This window comes from Rhinolophus sinicus, chromosome 18, assembly GCF_057876585.1.
Source record: "Rhinolophus sinicus isolate RSI-liver-muscle chromosome 18, RSI-T2T, whole genome shotgun sequence".
NCBI classification, from domain to species: Eukaryota; Metazoa; Chordata; class Mammalia; order Chiroptera; family Rhinolophidae; genus Rhinolophus; species Rhinolophus sinicus.
The window spans coordinates 48,008,365-48,027,611 of NC_142518.1; the positions used below are offsets into that span (position 1 = coordinate 48,008,365).

General features: G+C 40.6%; 1 long non-coding RNA gene across 1 annotated transcript in view; it reads left to right on the plus strand.

The window, feature by feature from the left end:
* Positions 1-5,596: 5,596 nt before the first annotated feature.
* Positions 5,597-19,247, plus strand: part of LOC148754620 (uncharacterized) — a 102,090-nt gene continuing 88,439 nt past the window's right edge. The window contains exons 1-2 of the long non-coding RNA XR_016019974.1: positions 5,597-5,717; positions 5,953-6,076. This is a non-coding gene — a long non-coding RNA (uncharacterized LOC148754620). The remainder of the gene's footprint in view (positions 5,718-5,952; positions 6,077-19,247) is intronic.

Below are 19,247 nucleotides of genomic sequence, written 5' to 3' on the forward strand. Positions count from 1 at the left end.
AAGGACCATCCAGGAATACTGAGAAGGACTATATACCACCAAATTCAATAACCTAGAAGAAATGGACACGTTCTTAGAAACATATAGCCTTCCTAGGCTGAACCATGAAGAACTGGAAAATCTGAACAGACTGATCACCAGTAACAAAATTTAATCAGTCATCTGAAACCTTCCCAAAAGCAAAAGTCCGGGACCAGATGGTTTCACTAGTGAATTATACCAAACCTTCAAAGAGATCTAATACCAATCCTGCTCAAACTCTTCCAAAAAATTGAAAAAGAGACAGTACTCCCTAACTCATTTTATGAGGCCAACGCTACCCTGATACCAAAACCTGGTAAGGACAACACAAAAATAAAGAGAACTGCAGAACAATATCTCTGATGAATACAGATGCAAAAATCCTAAACAAAATTCTAACAAATTGAATGAAACAATGCATTAAAAAGATTATTCATCACGACCAAGTGGGGTTCATTCCAGGGGCACAAGGATGGTTCAATATATGCAAATCCACCAATGTGATACATCACATAAACAAAATAAAGGACAAAAATCATATGATTATATCAATTGATGCAGAAAAAGCATTTGACAAGATACAACATCCATTTATAGTTAAAACACTTAATAAAATAGGTATAGAAGGAAAATACCTTAATATAATCAAGGCCATATATGACAACCCCTCAGCTAATCTCATAATTAATGGTGATAAACTGAAGCCCTTTGCTCTACGTTCAGAAACACGCAGGGGTTTCCCCTATCATCTCTGCTTTTCAACGTAGTGATGGAAGTCCTTGCCAGAGCAATCAGGCAAGAGAAAGAAATAAAAGGCATCCAAATTGGGAATAAAGAAGTTAAATAGTCACTCTTTGCAGATGACATGATGCTATGTATAGAAAACCCTAAAGACTCCACCAAAAAGCTATTAGAAACAATCAACGAATACAGTAAATTTGCTGGCTACAAAATCAACGTACCAAAGTCCCTTGCCTTCCTATATACTAACAATGAAATCTCAGAAAAAGAAATAAAAAACCAATTCCTTTCGCGATTGCAGAAAAATGAATAAAATATCTAGGAATAAACTTAACCAAGGATGTGAAAGACCTTTATGCTGAAAACTACAAGACATTTTAAAAAGAAATTGAAGAAACAAAGAAATGGAAAGACATTCCGTGCTCATGGTTTGGAAGAATCAACATAGTTAAAATGGCCGTATTACCCAAAGCAATGTATAGATTTAATGCAATCCCCATCAAAATCCCAATGGCATTTTTTAAAGAAATAGAACAAAAATCATCAGATTTGTTTGGAACCACAAAAGACCCCGAATAGCCAAAGCAATCTTAAGAAAAAAGGAAAATGCTGGAGGTATCACACTCCCTGACTTTAGCTTATACTATAGGGCAACGATAATCAAAACAGCACGGTATTGGCAGAAAAAAGAGACATGTAGAACTATGGAGTAGAATTGAGAACTCAGAAATAAAACCACATATATTTGGACAGATAATTTTTGACAAAGAAGCATAAAACGTGCAATGGAGAAAAGACAGCCTCTTCAATAAATGGTGCTGGGAGAATTGGAAAGCCACGTGCAAAAGAGTGAAACTGGACTGCTATCTGTCACTATATACCAAAATTAATTCAAAATGGATAAAAGACTTAAGCATGAGACCTGAAACAATAAACTGCATAGAAGAAAACATAGGTACTAAGCTTATGGACCTTGGGTTCAAGGAGCATTTTATGAATTTGACTGCAAAGGCAATGGCAGTAAAAGCTAAAATAAATGAATGGGACTCTATCAACTTAAAAGCTTCTGCACAGTGAAAGAAATCATTGACAAAATAAAGAGGCAACCAACTGAATGGGAGAAGATTTTTGCAAACAGTGCCTCCGATAAGGGGCTAATATAAAAAATACACAAGGAACTCATGCAACTGAACAACAAAAAAACAAACAACCCAACTGAAAAACGGTCAGAGGACCTGAAGAGACATTTCTCTAAAGAGGACATAGAAATGACAAATAGATATAGGAAAAAATGCTCAACATCACTAATCATCAGAGAAATGCAAATAAAAACCACAATGAGATATCACCTCACCCCAGTTAGAGTGGCTATCATCAACAAGAGAAATAGTAACAAGTGTTGGAGAGGCTGTGGAGAAAAAGGAAACCTGAAGAACTGTTGGTGGGAATGCAGACTGGTGCAGCTGCTCTGGAAGGCAGTGTGGAGGTTCCTCAAAAAATTACGAAGAGAATTACCGTATTACCCAGCAATCCCTCTCCTGGGTATCTACCAAAAAATCTGAAAACATTTATCCATAAAGACACTTGTGCTCCGAAGTTCATTGAACCTTTATTTACGGTGGCCAAGACATGGAAACAACCAAAATGCCCTTCGATAGATGAATGGTGTCACGCGGTGTGTCATGCAGGGTCTCAGCTCCCGCTCCCCAAACAAGAACACAGGATATGGTAAGGCCAAAAAGGAACACCCATGAAGCCATAGGTTGGGGAGTCATACCATTATAGTCTCACTGGAGGCTGGATTCACATGACATGCGATCTGCGGTCCGCTTTTCTGCCAACCGACCGACTCTCTCTCTCCACCACAGCCGTAGCAGTTATATCAGTGGCCAATTGGCTAACCGGCTACAGCTGACGGCCAACTAGCCACAGCCGACGGCCATCTACTACCCGAGCCAGCACCTTTCCACATGAGGCCGAGAGTCTGGAAACTGCTCTCTGGGGCTCTGTCCCCACAAATGGATAAAGAAGTTGTGGTACATATACACAATGGAATAGTATTCGGTGGTAAGAAATGATGAAATAGGACCATTTGTGACAACATGGTTGATCTTGAGATTATAATGCTAAGCAAATTAAGCCAGACAGAAAAAGCAGAGAACCATATGATTTCACTGATATATGGTATATAAACCAAAAACAACAAAAGATTAAGACAAACAAATGAGAAACAAAAACTCATAGACACAGACAATAGTTTAGTGGTTACCAGAGGGTAAAGGAGGAGGCAGGTGGCAGATCAAGGTAAAGGGGATCAAATATATGGTGATGGAAGAAGAACTGACTCTGGGTGGTGAACACACAGTGGGATTTATAGATAATGTAACACAGAATTGTACACCCGAAATCTATGTAATTTTTCTAATAATTGTCACCCCAATAAACTTTAATTAAAAAAATAAATAAATGAATAAAAATAAATAAATAAAACCCTTACATATGCTGCCTACAAGAGACTCACCAGATCAAAAGACAGACACAGACTGAAAGTAAAGGAATGGGAAAAATATATTTCATGAAAATGGAAACAAATAAACAAAAACCTGTGGTAGCAATACTTATACCAAACAAAGTAGACTTTAAAACAAAGGTTATAATAAGTGACAAAGAAGGACCCAGTAATCCCTCTTCTGGGTAATTAGCCAAAGAAGCCTGAAATGCTACTTCTAGGGAACATGTGAATCCATATGTTCATTACAGCATTGTTTACAATGGCCAAGATGGGGAGGCAGTTGAGGTGTCCATCAATGGGTGAATGGATAAAGAGTAGGTGATACATATATGCAATGGAATATTGCTCAGCAAGGGAAGGGAATGGGTTCTTGCCTTCGACAGTGACCTGGGGAGTATTGTACTGAGTGAAGTATGTCAGATACCAAAAGACAGATGTGATGTGATTTTGCTTACATGTGGACCTAAAGAACAAAATAAACAAAGAAACAAAACAGAAACAAACTTATAGATACAGAGAGTTTTATGACTGCCAGAGGGGAGGATTGCGAATGGGTGAAAAAGGAGACGAGGTTAACAAGTACAAATTTGTTGTTATAAAGTTGTCATGGGTTGTAAGCTATAGCATAAGGAATATAGTCAATAATACTGTAATAACTATACATGGTGTCAGATGAGTACTAGATTTATTGGGGTGATAGTTAGGAGGGATTTGGGGGGCAGGGTGGAAAGGTGAAGGCATAAAGAAGTACAAATTGGTAGTTACAAAATAGTCATGGTGATGTAAAGTAAAGCATAGGGAATATAGTAAAAAATATGGTAATAACTACGTATAGTGCCAGGTGGGTACTGAACTAGTCAGGGAGATAACTTCTTAAATTATATAAATGTCTAACCATTATGCTGTACACCTGAAGTTAATATAAAATAATATTGAATGTCAACTATAATTGAAAAATTTTAAAAGGGGATGAAAGGTGAAGAAGAATAACGGTTCAAACTAGTCAGTCACAGGGATGTAATGTACAGCATTAGGAATATGAGGTGTGATCAAAAACTATAGTGAATGTTTAAATAAAAAAAGTATTACAGTAAAAGACACATTGCCATTAATCCCCCTCAGAATACTCCCCCTTGCTTCAAATAGATTTATCCCATCATTCTTGCCACTTTCTGAAGCAGTTTTGGAAGTCGTCTTTCATGAGTGTCTTTAGTTGCACTGTCGTGGTTGCCTTGATGTCCTGAATCAATTCAAAATATTTACCTTTCATGGTCATTTTGACTTTGGGGAAGAGCCACAAGTTTCATGGTGCCAGATCCAGTGAGTAAGGTGGATGAGGACACACCGTAATATTTTTATTTGACAGAAATTGCCATAGCATAAGCAATGTGTGACATGAAACCTTTCCATTGTGATCAAACAATACAGTGACTCAATGTGTCACCGAAGAGTGGGCCCTTCTTGGCACATTGTCCAGGTTCTTGGCATCTCAAGTAAAGAATTGAACAAGATACCAAGGTAAAGTAGTGAAAAAGCAGTTTATTAGAAGACAAAGTACACTTCAAAGAAATAGAATTGAGCCCAAGCAGAAAGTAGTGGCTCAAGGTGGCATTATTAAGAGATAAAGTACACTCCAAAGGGTTTGGAGTGGGCTCCAAGCAAAAGCAAGGCTCAAGAGGCTCAAGGTGGAAAAGGGGGAGTTTTCAGCAGAAAGGAAGGTCTTTTGGGCGGTCGCATTCCATGTGTTGTGCATGAATGCAAGACTGCATGTCTTGTATTCCCCTTGAGAGACGTGATCCTCATAAAATCTCTATGGGAAGTTGAGGGATAGGAGGTCTTTTCTTCTGTAACTGCTTCCTGCTGGGCAGAACGTAGAGCTGCCCCTACCTATTGGGGGATTCACGGAACTCTCGCCCTATCTGATCTCAGATGAGAGGAAGGGGTCTCGAGATCCACCTGGAAGACCACGTTGGCTTCTTTGGTTAGACTGGTAATCTTGTTGGGTTATCATCTGCATCCCCAAGGCCCCTGAGTGAGGAAAAGTAGATTTTAATTAATAAATTTAAAAGTGTTGGCTTAAAGAGCAGAGCTCAAAGCTATTAATGTGAGGTGGTTACGTGATAGAAATTCTGTTTAGCTTTGTGGAGCCTGTGGTTTTTTTTCTGGTTAATCCGGTTATTCAGGTGGCGGTGTTCACCCAGGAACTGGGCCTGGAATGGCCTCGAGCAGAGGGGAGGGGACGTCCTATGATTCAGGCTAGGAAAACACTGATTTGAAAGGTGATTAAGATCAGGAACTAGGGAACTAAGAAACCGGTGGGAAGGAAACTTAAGGAAAGGGAAACTTAATATCCCTACAGTAAAGAAAACAAGTTTTTCGGGGGTAGGGGGCTACTCTCTTGGCCCGTATCAAATGCTGCTGCCGAGTGCCATCCAATGGAAAGGTAAGGATCTTCAATACTGGAAGCAGCATGTTGAAACTTAGCAACAATGTGTGACAAATTTCAACTTGTTTGGTGCAGCCAGTTGGTGTGAGCTATGGTTGAAAATGTGTTTTAAAGTGTGCCATAAATCATCCTCCATCAAGACAATGCTCTGTGTCACACATCGCTTTTAGTATATGGCAATTTCTGTCAAATAAAAACATTACAGTGTGTACTCACCCACCTTATTCACCAGATTTGGCACCGTGAGACTTCTGGCTCTTCCCCAGAGTCAAAATGATTCAGGACATCGAGACAGCCACAACAGTGCAACTAAAGACACTCATGAAAGAGGACTTTCAGAACTGCTTCAAAAAGTGGTAAGAATGATGGGATAAGTGTGTTCAAAGTGAGGAGATTTTGAGGGGGATTAATAGCAATGTGTCTTTTACTGTATTTTTTTTATTTAAACACTCACTGTATTGTTTGATCACACCTCATATAGTCAGTAACATTGTGATAGCATTGTACAGTGTCAGATGGTTGCTGGACCTTAAGTGATCACTTCTTTGGGTATATTAAATGTTGAATAACTGTTATGTACGTCTTAAGCTAATATAATATTGTATGTTAGCTATATTTTAATAAAAGTCTTAAAAAAAGAATACCCTTCTACAAATTCTTATTAAGAGCAAACTAATAATCCCAGAGAAGTTTGTCAATTAAACAGAGAAAAAGCAAATTTTAGTTCTGCATCTATATAATATTCGATACTAAAGGAAACATAGCTTCTTTTGAAAATCTTATAAAGAGACCAATAAATCTTAGCCTGCTTTATTCATCATAAATAAAGTTCCCTTTTCATGAAACTTCTACAGCTTTCTATTTCCACTGTTTTTGTCCTATACTTTGCTCTTTTTCATTCTGGGAAAACCATTTTACTTTAGAACAAACTAACTCTCTTTTTCCCTTAACAAAAACACATCCTGCATATCTTGTATACAAAGTTAAACCCCTCTGCCACTATTGCTCCTAGTAGTGTCTTGTTTTTGTATACTGATTATAACTTTTTCCCCTTCCCCTCCCGAACTCCAGTTGAAGCTGTTGTTTCTCTGTCTAGTTGTGTAAGATGCAGCTCCCTGGCTCATGTTGGTATTATGAACCTTGCGCTCCACCCAGCTGAGGCAGTCAGTCACAGGCAGTCAGTAGGCTGCTCACAGCAGCTCACGGCAGCTCATGGCAGCACACAGCAACACTGGGCAGCCCAGCTCCAGGTCAAGCCATTGTTCACGATCTTAGCTGTAGAGGGCATAGCTCACTGGCCCATGTGGGAATCGAACCAGCGACCTTGGCATTAGGAGCACAGTGCTTCAACCACCTGAGCCATCGGGCTGCCCCGGATTATAACTTTTAACTAAAGAAATGTCTATTCTACAGAGAAAACTAGGAGGTAAGTAATTTTGAATTGTCACACACTGGCATTTTTCAGCAGACTAGCAGCTCATGAATACATACAACATACCGTGTCTCCCCGAAAATAAGACAGGGTCTTATATTAATTTTTGCTCCAAAAGACGCATTAGAGCTTATGTTCAAGGGATGTCATCCTGAAAAACCATGCTAGGGCTTATTTTACAGTTAGTTCTTATTTTCAGGGAAACACGGTAGTTTTATACAGCCACACATATCCTTTATACAACTTCTCAAAATGGCAAAAATAAACACGTACATTAACAGACCGAAGATATAGTTTCTATGTAGTATATCAAAATAAGAAACAAAGTATATAAACTTAAACTGTACTTAGTAATTAATGTTTCAGTATTCTTCTGACAAATGATCTAAGCATCCAATGATTATGTATATTTTAATTAAATTTATTGGGATGACATTAGCTAATAAAATTATATAGGCTTCAATTTACAATTCTATAATACATCATCTATATATTGCATTATGTGTTCACCACTCATAGTTAAATCTTCCATCACCATATATATATTTGTCCCTCTTTACCCTCTTCTACCACCCACCCTCCCCCCTTACCTTCTGGTAACCACTAAACTGTTGTCTGTGTCTTTGAGTTTTTGTTTGTTTGTTTGTCTTGTTCATTTGTTGCTTTCGGTTTTATATCCCATATATGAGTGAAATCATATGGTTCTCAACTTTTTCTGCCTGACTTATCTCACTGGCTAGATATTAATGAATCAAATTAATATTAGTAAAGGTTTTAAGTTACCTAAAAATCTTGGGAATTATCTCTTAGCTAACATACCACAAAATATAGTTATTGTTGAAATAGTGTTTGTCAGAATAAGAATTCAATTTCGTTAAACATAAATTTACATTTTTCATACTCTTAAACATTTAGTAGAATTAATGCTAGCTTATTCAATCAATAATCCTGTATATGTTTGGGAGAAACATAAACCAATTAGAATAAAAATGTACACTTACGTATTCTTAACACTGATTATCAGAGAAGACATAGCTGTGTTTACTAAACCAAAAATATTAAACTAATTTCATTTGCCAAAGATGTACCTAAATTACATGAACCAGAATTCTTAAAACATTTCTGAGTTTGTTTCTGTGAGTTTACTCTTTATTTTTTTAGCACACTGAAAATATTGAAAGTGCAATGTCCTTATTTGATGGTAATTTTAGGAATATTTCTTTTATATAAGCACTTATTTATCTCTAAACCAATCAGAATAGATATTTAACATTGCTTACAACCTAATTTGATAATAGCATCTGGAGGTAGGAAACATTACACACTTATACAATGAGAGTTAAAAGCCTTTCTGAATTACAGACACAGAAACAAACACACACAGAGATAGAAACCATATAGCTTCAAATTCCATTTTAGTCCTGAGTTAAGAGTAAACACAAAATTACAAAACTTACTGATCGTCATCAAAGAGCCATTCTCTTCTCAGTGGGTAAGAATCTTTCATTGACATGAGCTCAAAATAGATAAATAGACACACAGAAAAGACTAACAAACCAGATTCCCTGCCATCTTTCACTCAACAGAGACAAGATCTTTACAAATCACTAATCCATTTACACAAATCACTGAGTGGTCAGACAAATAAAACCAAAAGAAGCTGGCATCAAAAATCAAGTGAGTATCCAGAAACAATCAAATCCTTACTGAGTTATCAGTGGAGAAGAGTCTGGAACACAGAACCAGAATCAGACTCAACACTGTATACCCCAATCACCAGTCAGAAACAGAGCACAAAAGGGTTCTGAGATTCCTTGTTCCCTGGGTGTAATAAACAGGGATCCAAAGTAAGGTGGAATCCCATCTGAGTCATGGCACCAAACAGCCAAGACACAATGCACTGGACAATTAAGGACATAATTTTATTCAAGCTATTTCAATAGGGAGAACAGCTCAAAAGAAAAGGCAGGGAGACTGAGATTTTACGGAGGTAGGTAAATAAAGGAGTTATGAAGAGAGTGAACAGTAAGGCTTATCTGAAAGGTGAAGGCAGTTAGTTCTCAGAAAACACCAGGGCAAGGTTATACTTTGTGGTTAGATGTTTGGAACACAAAGGAGTGGGGGAACTTCTCAACTGTCCAGCTTTCTGGGAGCACAGAGCTTAGATAAAATTCAACACTGCCACATGGCATGCCATCTTTCTCCTTTTAGAGTGAAGAGGAAATCTCAATCTCACAATGCATCAAAAAAAAAAAAGGGAAGAAACATTCAAAAAAATACTTATACAATGTCAGAGAAACAGGCAGAGCTATTTCAATTTTTCAAAATGTGTTATAAATATTTCCTTTTCTAGCAACTTCCAGAATCACCTCATATTCTGGAATGAATGTAAATTTAATTAAAAATGAAAGTTGACAATTATTTACTCACTCTTGCCTCCTCATTTTCCAGGGAATCCATTATTAAGTCTATATACTCAAAGCAAGCACATGAATTTATTAGATTTTCCTCAATTAAACCTAACAAACTATGTTCTCTCAAACAGCCAATACCTCGTACAACCATAAAGAATGTAATTAACCCCAAAGATAAGTGAAGAAGTTTTCACTTGGTGGCAAATTGTCAATCACATCTCTCAGCTCTATGCATATGTTCATGCTGTCCTCCCATCAAACACTTGGAAAACTGGATCCTTTACATTGTCCAAATATCTGTAGGGTAATTAAGTTTGTTAAAAAAAAAAAAAAAATAGAAAAACTTAAACATTTTCCCCTGGCTAGAAGAATTCCCAGAGCATATGACAGGAGAATGTAGACATACAAGAAATTAAACTGATGTATTTATTACTCTGGCTTAAAATTCTTTTTTTTAAAGATCAGTTTTATTTTCATCTCAAATTTGAAGCATCATAAAAACAGATCCTGAATGAATGGAAAACATTCACTCATATGGTTGTATGTCTTGAAAGATTTGTGGGTTTTGGTAACAGCAATACCAGAAGAAAGGAGCAGAGTGCTTTCATAAAAAATACCATTCTATAAACAGAAGCCATATGTAGTCTTTGAGGCATATCAAACATTGTTTACTAAAGTTTCTACCTTGTACAGTGGCTAGAATAATGTATATACTGTTATATAGCTGACTTGTCTTTTTCCCAGTAGTGACATTACCTTCTACCAGACTGACCTTTCCTACACAAGGTAGTTTCACACAGGCTTCAGAAGGACACCACAGTCTAGAATCTCAGGTCCAGAAATTCTAACCCAGCTCTGATTAAAGTTTGCCTAACTTTACCAACAACTTGACCCACATGTTCTGAGCCAGGTTTAGAATCAAAGAACTCAGGCAGGTGAATCCCTATTATTTTTCCAGAAAACATGCTTGTTGACAGAAGCCAAATGCTTAAAGAAAAGAAGTGCATGTTAAGCCCTGGACATTATTACATTCTGAAGAACTGGCTTGATACAGCATAAGGATAGATATCAGTATAAATAATTGGATTTTATACAGCAGCCACAGCATATTTAATGGTGCTTTGCAGGAAGAGTCATGTACTGTTCATTATAGAGAGAGGAGAAAATTCGTATCTAGTGTGGATTCCAATCAGGTAGTGATACTTCCCAAAAAATGGAGAAGGATAAATGAAATGTATAACAATCCCACCTGACTCCAGACTACCCTATCCCCACAGCATTTTAACAGCAGAGACAAGAACTACTCGAATTTGAGAATCACAGAACTAACAAAGACTTGAGCTGTTTCAGAAAAAAGGTAACAAGGATTTTGCAGAAGACATTGAAAAAAATAAATCTCTTGTGGAAATCCACTGATTTAAAAAAACGTGCTTAAAGTAAACTTTGAGGAATTACCTAAGTAGTCTGAGAATAATTTACAAATTATCTGAGCAATTCTAACATAAATCTTTGAGGAACATGAAATTCAGGGATGTAAAAGGTTCAGGAGCATCAGCATGAAAAATATTCCAGACAGGACCGTACAGGCATGATTGTCTTCATTATACAGACTTAGATTTTCACCAGATCCTTAATGAGAAAGAAACCAGAAACCCATCTCAGAACTCCACTCAGTATCTTTATAGTGATTATAATTATATCTATTTAGTCTAGTTAGAATAAATCATATCTAATTCTCATTCAGGAGAAATTTTTAAGGCATTCTCTGAATTCTTGTAATTGTCTTCATAAAATCCCAAATTAAAAAAATTCCATTAAGGATTATCATATATAGGTAGTTGGTACAGGTGGCTCCTAGCTGATTGTACTAGGGTAGAAGTTATACTCAGAACGAACAAAAATAGTTAACTAGTCCCTGCTTAACTGTACCCCACCCCTCTTTCCTTTTAAAATACTCTTTTAATTTTCAAATATATTGTTTATTTACTTTTCTCTATAACAGTATGGGATCATCTTTTTCTTATTTTTACATATCTGGTATCTAGACAGAGTCTGTACCTGAATAGACACATATACATATGTGTGGAAACAATTACAAAACTAGTGTAATATATTTTCTGGAATCTAAGACTAAGAGGCTAATTTATTGCTAGATGTGCTCTGATTACCCAGGCAGGTCTTAGATTGTGAACATTCTGTTCATGATTTTTCTCTTACACATTTTTCCTCTCCCATCCATTCAGAATGTTTTTTATAAAGTAGCGGTGCAACTCTGATAACGTAGTACATTTGTGGCAAGTGAAGAACTTTCTTTCTAGGCATATTCTTTCTTTCCTACATGATTGTCATGCAGGGTGGCATGCAGCTCTCTGGTCCTGCTCCCCACATAAGAATGCAGGACATGGTGAGGCCAAAAAGGAACACCCACGGAGCCATAGGTAGGGGAGTCATAACATACCACTATATTCTCGCTGGCAGCATCTGCCTCTCTGCAATCCGCAATCCACAATCCGCCCTTGCTAGCTCCCATTTTCTGCTAGCATAACCACGGCAGTTATATTAGTGGCCAATGGCTCACTGGTTACAGCTGATGACCAACTAGCACAGCTAATGGCCATCCAATCACAGTTGAGGGCCATTTACTACCCGAGTGAGCACCTTTCCACGTGAGGGCGAGAGCCTAGAAACTGCACTCCTGGCTCTGTCCCCACAATGATCATACACATGTCATTTCTTCTCTTCCCTCTATCTTCAACCTCATTTTTGGCCATCCCTTGCCCACTTTTGTCCATATTGTTACCGGAGAGTGGGCCCTTCTCGGTGCGATGTCCAGGTCTCGAGCAAAGAATTGAACGAGACACAGAAAAAAAGTGGTAAAAGAGTATTTTATTAGAAGAGATGGTATACTCCAAAGAAATAGGGGTGGGCCCAAACAGTAGAGAATGGCTCAATGGCCTTAATAGAAGAGAAAGTACACTCCAAAGAGTTTGGAGCAGGTGGAGCAAAAGAAGAGGCTCAAACGCTGTGAGGACAGAGCCCCAGAAAGCAGTTTCCAGGCTCTCAGCCTCACATTGAAAGGTGCTGGCTCAGGTAATAAATGGCCATCAGCTGTGATTGGATAGCCATCAGCTGTGGCTAGTTGGCCGTCAGCTGTAACCAGTGAGTCATTGGCCACTAATATAACTGCTGTGGCTACGCTAGCAGAAAATGGGGGCTAGCAAGAAGATGGTGGCTGAGCTAGCAAGCGGCGCAGTGAGGGTTGAGAATTGTGTGGCTGTGGGGGCAGAGCCCCAGAAAGTAGTTTCCAGGCTCTCGGCCTCACATAGACAGGTGCTGGCTCAGGTAGTAAATGGCCATCAACTGTGATTGCATGGCCATCAGCTGTGGCTAGTTGGCCGTCAGCTGTAACCAGTGAGCCATTGGCCACTAATATAACTGCTGTGGCTACGCTAGCAGAAAGAGAAGAATGGGGGCTAGCAAGAAGATGGCGGCTGGGCTGGCAAGTGTGGATGGCGGTTTGCGGACAGTGTGGATCCAACCTCCAGTGAGAGTATAGTGCCGCCAGAGAGAATATAGTGGTATGACTCCCCTACCTATGGCTCCGTGGGTGTTCCTTTTTGGCCTCACCATTACCTGCGTTCTTATGTGGGGAGTGGGACCAGAGACCCTGCATGACTCCCTGCATTACAAATGGCGCAGCGAGCAGGGTCTCCCGCATGACACATGGCGCAGCGAGCAGGGTATGGTGCCGGCCAAGGCTCTCCCGAGAGTGGTGGAGCAGTTTGTGTGTATGAACACTCAGTCTCTGGAAGACCAGGAGGAGCAGCTGCCGGAGAGCTGGACCCCTGTGGAGGGGTGGAAGGACGTGGACGGTTCTCCCACCAGCACAGGAAAAGCCATGCAGCTGCTGGAGAGATGGAGCCCCGTGGAGAGGTGGAAAGATGTGGACGGTTCCCCAACCAGCACAGGCCGGAGAAAGAGAAGGTTGTTGCAGCCCTGTGGGCCGGGGAAGTTCCTGCTCAGGCAGCCCGGATGCAGGACTTATAGTCCCAGGAGGTAACGCTTGCTGAGTCCTCCAAGGGAGATAAGGGTGAGGTCAAGGTCGTCCTTCACCCCAGGACAGCCCTAGAGAAATGACTATGTACTATGGGGAATTGCCTTCCATCCCTAATTTAATGGACAGCTTGACTGTTTGTTTGGGAACTTACCACCTTGTAGTGGAACTGGGGGATATTTGCTTTTGTGTCTTGACTGGCCACCATTGAGAATATGTAAGCACCTTGATTGTGAGTCGCTGTTGTTCCAGCAGGGTACCCTGAGAGGCCTAGAGAGAGTGGCAGTGCCCTGAGAGCCCTGGCTGTGTCCAGGAAGTGTGGCTGTGCCCACAGAGAGTGGCAGTGCCCTGAGAGCCCTGGCTGAGTCCAGGAAGTCTGGCTGTGCCCTGAAGATGCTCTGGCTGTGCCCAGGAAGTCGGGCTGTTCCCAGAGAGAGTGGCAGTGCCCTGAGAAATCCTAGCTGTGCCCGGGGAAACTAGTGGTACCCTAAGAAGTCCAGGAAGTCTGGCCGTGCCCAGAAGTACTGGTGGTGCCCTGAGAAACCCTGGCTGTGCCCAGAGAGCCTGGCTGTGTCCAGGATATTGCATTCACCTTCAGGCTCCTCGCACAGGTCCCCTCGCGGAAGATGCTTGTCGCGTACATTGTGAGGCGAGAACCTGTAAGGGTGGAGTGTGGGGGCAGAGCCCCAGAAAGTAGTTTCCAGGCTCTCGGCCTCACATAGACAGGTGCTGGCTCAGGTAGTAAATGGCCATCAACTGTGATTGCATGGCCATCAGCTGTGGCTAGTTGGCCGTCAGCTGTAACCAGTGAGCCATTGGCCACTAATATAACTGCTGTGGCTACGCTAGCAGAAAGAGAAGAATGGGGGCTAGCAAGAAGATGGCGGCTGGGCTGGCAAGTGTGGATGGCGGTTTGCGGACAGTGTGGATCCAACCTCCAGTGAGAGTATAGTGCCGCCAGAGAGAATATAGTGGTATGACTCCCCTACCTATGGCTCCGTGGGTGTTCCTTTTTGGCCTCACCATTACCTGCGTTCTTATGTGGGGTGTGGGACCACAGACCCCGCATGACTCCCTGCATTACAGTGGCTCCTGTTTATTGTTTCTCCAACTCAGCCACCAGCGAGAATATAGTGATATGACTCCCCTACTTATGGCTCCGTGGGTGTTCCTTTTTGGCCTGGCCATATCCTGCCTTCTCTTGTGGGGAGCGAGAGCAGAGACCCCGCCAGATGCCCCGCACGACAAAGGCCCAAGGGGCTCAAGGCTCAAGGTGGCATTATTATGAGAAAAAGTACACTACAAAGGGTTTGGAGTGGGCCCCTGAGCAAAGGCAAAGCTCAAGAGGCGATGACTGGGAAGGACTTGGAGTTATTATCCCTTTTTTTCTCTAGAATGGACTGTTTCTTTCAGGGCGTGGGAACCACTTGATCGACACCTGTCATTGACAAGGGGCTATTATCTACTCTTTTTAGACTGCACATGTTCCTTCCCAGAATTCAGTCTGTTATAACGATATTAATGAACTTCTGGGCATATGTATGATATTATAATGGTGGTATAATGAGGTCCAGGTGAAATGAAGGTCGTTGTGGCCTTTACTATGCAGGTGTGAGTGACTGGTTTAATCTAGTTGGGTATTTTGTACCCATTTGTTTCCTCATAGGTAGATAATTACAGTGGGAAGGGGTAGTTTGGGGCAAAGAGGGGAGGTCTTTTGGGCGGTCACATTCTGTGGGTTGTGTTGGACGTGCAGGAATGCAGAGACCCGATGCCTATCTCTAACTGCCTGCCTTGCTTTCCCCCTGAGAGACGTGATCCCTACAAAATATCTGTGGGAAGTTGAGGGACAGGAGGTAACTTTTTTCTGTATCTACTTCCTGCTGGGCAGAGGCATAGAGCTGTCTCTACCTATTGGGGTATTCACGGAACTCTTGCCCTATCTGATTTAGATGAGAAGAAGGGGTCTCGAAATCTGTCTGGAAGACCATGTTGGCTTCTTTGGTTGGGACTGGTAATCTTGCTTGGGAATCATCTGTATCCCCAAGGCCCCTGAATGAGGAAAAATAGATTTTAATTAATAAATTTAAAAGTGTTGGCTTAAAGAGCAGAGCTCAAAACTATTGATGCAAGGTGGTTACGTGACAGAAAGCCTGTCAGCTCTTGTGGAGCTTGTGGTCATTGAACCGGTTATTCAGGTGTCACTAATTGTCCAGGAGCTGGGCCCAGAACAGGTAGGAAAGAACATAAGGCTTCAATGATTACAATCAAGAAGTATGAATCACAAGTTTTAGAACAATTATCTAAAGCAGGGGGTAGGAGATTTCTATGAGTCAGGTTAAAAACAATCTATTATTTATGATTAAGAAACTAATTTCAAAAAAATGATTATAACCAGGGGCTATGGAGTTAAAACACTAGAGAAAAGAAAACTTAGAGTTTCTATAGTTAAAAGCCCCTTCATTTGGCCCGTATCAATATGAATCCCTTTTAGCCACCTAGCATGGTGCTTGTCATAGAGTGGGTGTAATGCAGGGAGTCATGTGGGGTCAGTGCTCCCGCTCCCCACATGAGAACGCAGGATATGGTGAGGCCAAAAAGGAACACCCACGAAGCCATAGGTAGGGGAGTCATACTACTATATTCTCTCTGGTGGCCTTATAGTCTCACTGGAGGCTGGATCCACACTGTCCACAACCCGCCATCCTAACTGCAATCCGCGCTTGCCAGCCCAGCCGCCATCTTCTTGCTAGCCCCCATTTTTTTCTGCTAGCGTAGCCACAGCAGTTATATTAGTGGCCAATGGCTCACTGGTTACAGCTGACAGCCAACTAGCCACAGCTGATAGCCATCCAATCACAGTTGATGGCCATTTACTACCTGAGCCAACACCTTTTTAAGTGAGGCCGAGAGCCTGGAAACTGCTTTCTGGGGCTCTGTCCCCACAGTGGGTGTTAATGATTTAGTTTCTCTCCCCTTTCTTTCTCTCTTTTCCATATCTTTCCCAGTTACTGTCTTAAGAAAATCTCTCCCTCTTTCTCCTTTCTATTGTTGCATTCAGAGGTTAAAAAAAGACCTGAATAAGAAAAATATAAAAGCATCAGATTTTTATAAGTAATGCATAAAGAAAAACTACACATTTTGAAATAAAATTATGGTTTATTATAAGGCACTTGCAAGTGACCAGAATTTATAATATAAATTCTATAATTTGTATTATGAAATCTATAATTAGTATCTCAGGCTTCATACTCCCCCAATTAAACCAACTTTCTTTTATACATCAGAGTTCAAAATAAAGAGCTCTTTTTTTGGGGGGGGGAGTTTTTTCTATTTTATTTCATTTGTATATTCTGGGAGTTTTGATTTGTATTATTTTCTATTACAAATACATATTATTTGAGGTACTTAATGTGATAAGTCAGCTTTGTGGGCCAACAGAAACCTCATTATTTGGAACATTATTTCTATTAGGGAATGCATTCCAAAAATATTTAAAGAGCCACCTGAAAATGAACTTTTTGCAAATTACTGAAGGGGATCAGAATATGCCACCTTAAAATAGGCCACTTTGACATAAGGATTATTTTGAGCAGAAGGCAATTAAGAAAGATAAAAGGCAGGAGGAACTCTTTGCCCTCCCCTTATTTACCTGAAAGCAAGGATTTGCCTTTGTAAAGGTGACATAAATTTCTTTCGTAAAGGTGTTCCCCTCTTCCTTGCCAGCAACTCTTATCAAAGGAGAATGATTTGAGTCTTCATAACCTTACTAAAGAACCTTTAGCTACTACACATTTCCTAGTTATCCTCTCACAATTTACCACCCTTAGAAACCCCAACCTCCTTTTACTTTATGTTATCACTCCAACACAATTTATCATACTTTATTAAAATCTTGTATAAGCCCCCGCATGTAACTGCTTCTTGGGTTTTCATTCTTCCTTTTTATTTTATTTTTTTTACACATGAAGTCTCTCTCCTGTTCCACATTAAAATTAAAAACATCATTATGCCTTTTTTCCTATCAATCTGTCTTTTGTCAGTTCAATTTGAAGATTTCAGATACAAATGTAAGAGGCTAGAGGAAAAAATTATCCCTCCAATACAGTTGAATGGGCTCATAAGCTCAATATTGCAGCATTCTAATATTTGTAATCAAATATACAAAAGAAATAACTTATATTTTAATGACATTTACAATTCTGAAATCACTCATAATTTTCTCTCAATTAGTTTTTCTCAACCAGGGGCTTACCCTAAGGACAAGATATATGAGTAATGGTCAGTGGAAGGCAGGTGAGAAAAAGTTCTCCAAGAGATACTGATATAGAAGTCCTCTCCCAAACACTGTTGTAAATATTTGTTTCCTGCTACAAATTTGTTCTGCTTCTCAGGATATATGCAACCATAGCCCCCAAAAGCAGTTTCCTAGTGAACAACTTTATATGTTGCAAACCTCAGGGCAGGTAGTGTTAGGCACTGTGTGAGGAATGAGTCACGGGAGACCAAGATTGATGTATTAGAATTTATTTGGCGTGTTTGAGCTGAGGGAGGTCAGGCTAGAGCAGAGGGAAAAGATCATAACCTCCCCGAGCAAAGAGGGGTATGGAGGATTTTTTGTTTGTTTTTTAAGATTTTATTGGGGAAGGGGAACAGGACTCCATTGGGAACAGTGTGTACTTCCAGGACTTTTTTCCAAGTCAAGTTATTGTCCTTTCAGTCTTAGTTGTGGAGGGCGCAGCTCAGCTCCAGGTCCAGTTGCCGCAACCCACCAAACTGGCAACCTTGTGGCTGAGAGGACGTGCTCCAACCAACTGAGCCATACGGGAGCTCAGCGGCAGCTCAGTTCAAGGTGCCGTGTTCAATCTTAGTTGCAGGGGGCGCTGCCCACCATCCCTTGCAGGACTTGAGGAGTTGAACCAGCAACCTTGTGGTTGAGATCCCACTGGCCCATGTGGGAATCGAACCGGCAGGCTTCGGAGTTAGGACCACCGAGCTCCAACCACCTGAGCCACCGGGCTTTCCTGAGGGGTATGGAGTTTTATAGGAGGGGGTAAATGAGGCTGTTCCCCTTTCAATGCTTCAGGGGGTTTTCATTGACAAAGGGTTTCAGGGCATTACCAAGCCCTCCAGCTCTACACCCTGTCCCCAGGTTGCTGTACAGACCACCCAGGCCTGCCCAGACCTGCCCAGGCCAGCTGATCACAGGCCCCTAGGAGATAAAGCAAGATGGGATCAAGACAAGATGGCTTTTAAGATAAGGTTTCTGCTCCTGGCCTAAATATGGCTTAACAGGTAGGTGATGGTACCCCTTTGTACTTGCTTACCACTGTTACCAGAAAAGGCAGTTTTCCTTGGTTCTTGTCTTTTTGATGGCAAGAATTCAGTCAAGAGATGAAATTAGGTAGGCAAAAGCAGCAAAAAGGTTTATTAGCAAGGCAAGTATATTCTGAGACATGGAGTAGGCTGACCAAGGGTGGGTAGCAGTCTCTCCTTAATTTGGGTGATAGCTTTTATTCTTCTGGGTAGAATATTTATCTTCTCTCTTTGGCACCTCCCCTTTTTTTCTTTTTTTTAATGTTTGCTTTTTCTTTTTTAATTAAATTTATTGGGGTGAAAATGGTTAG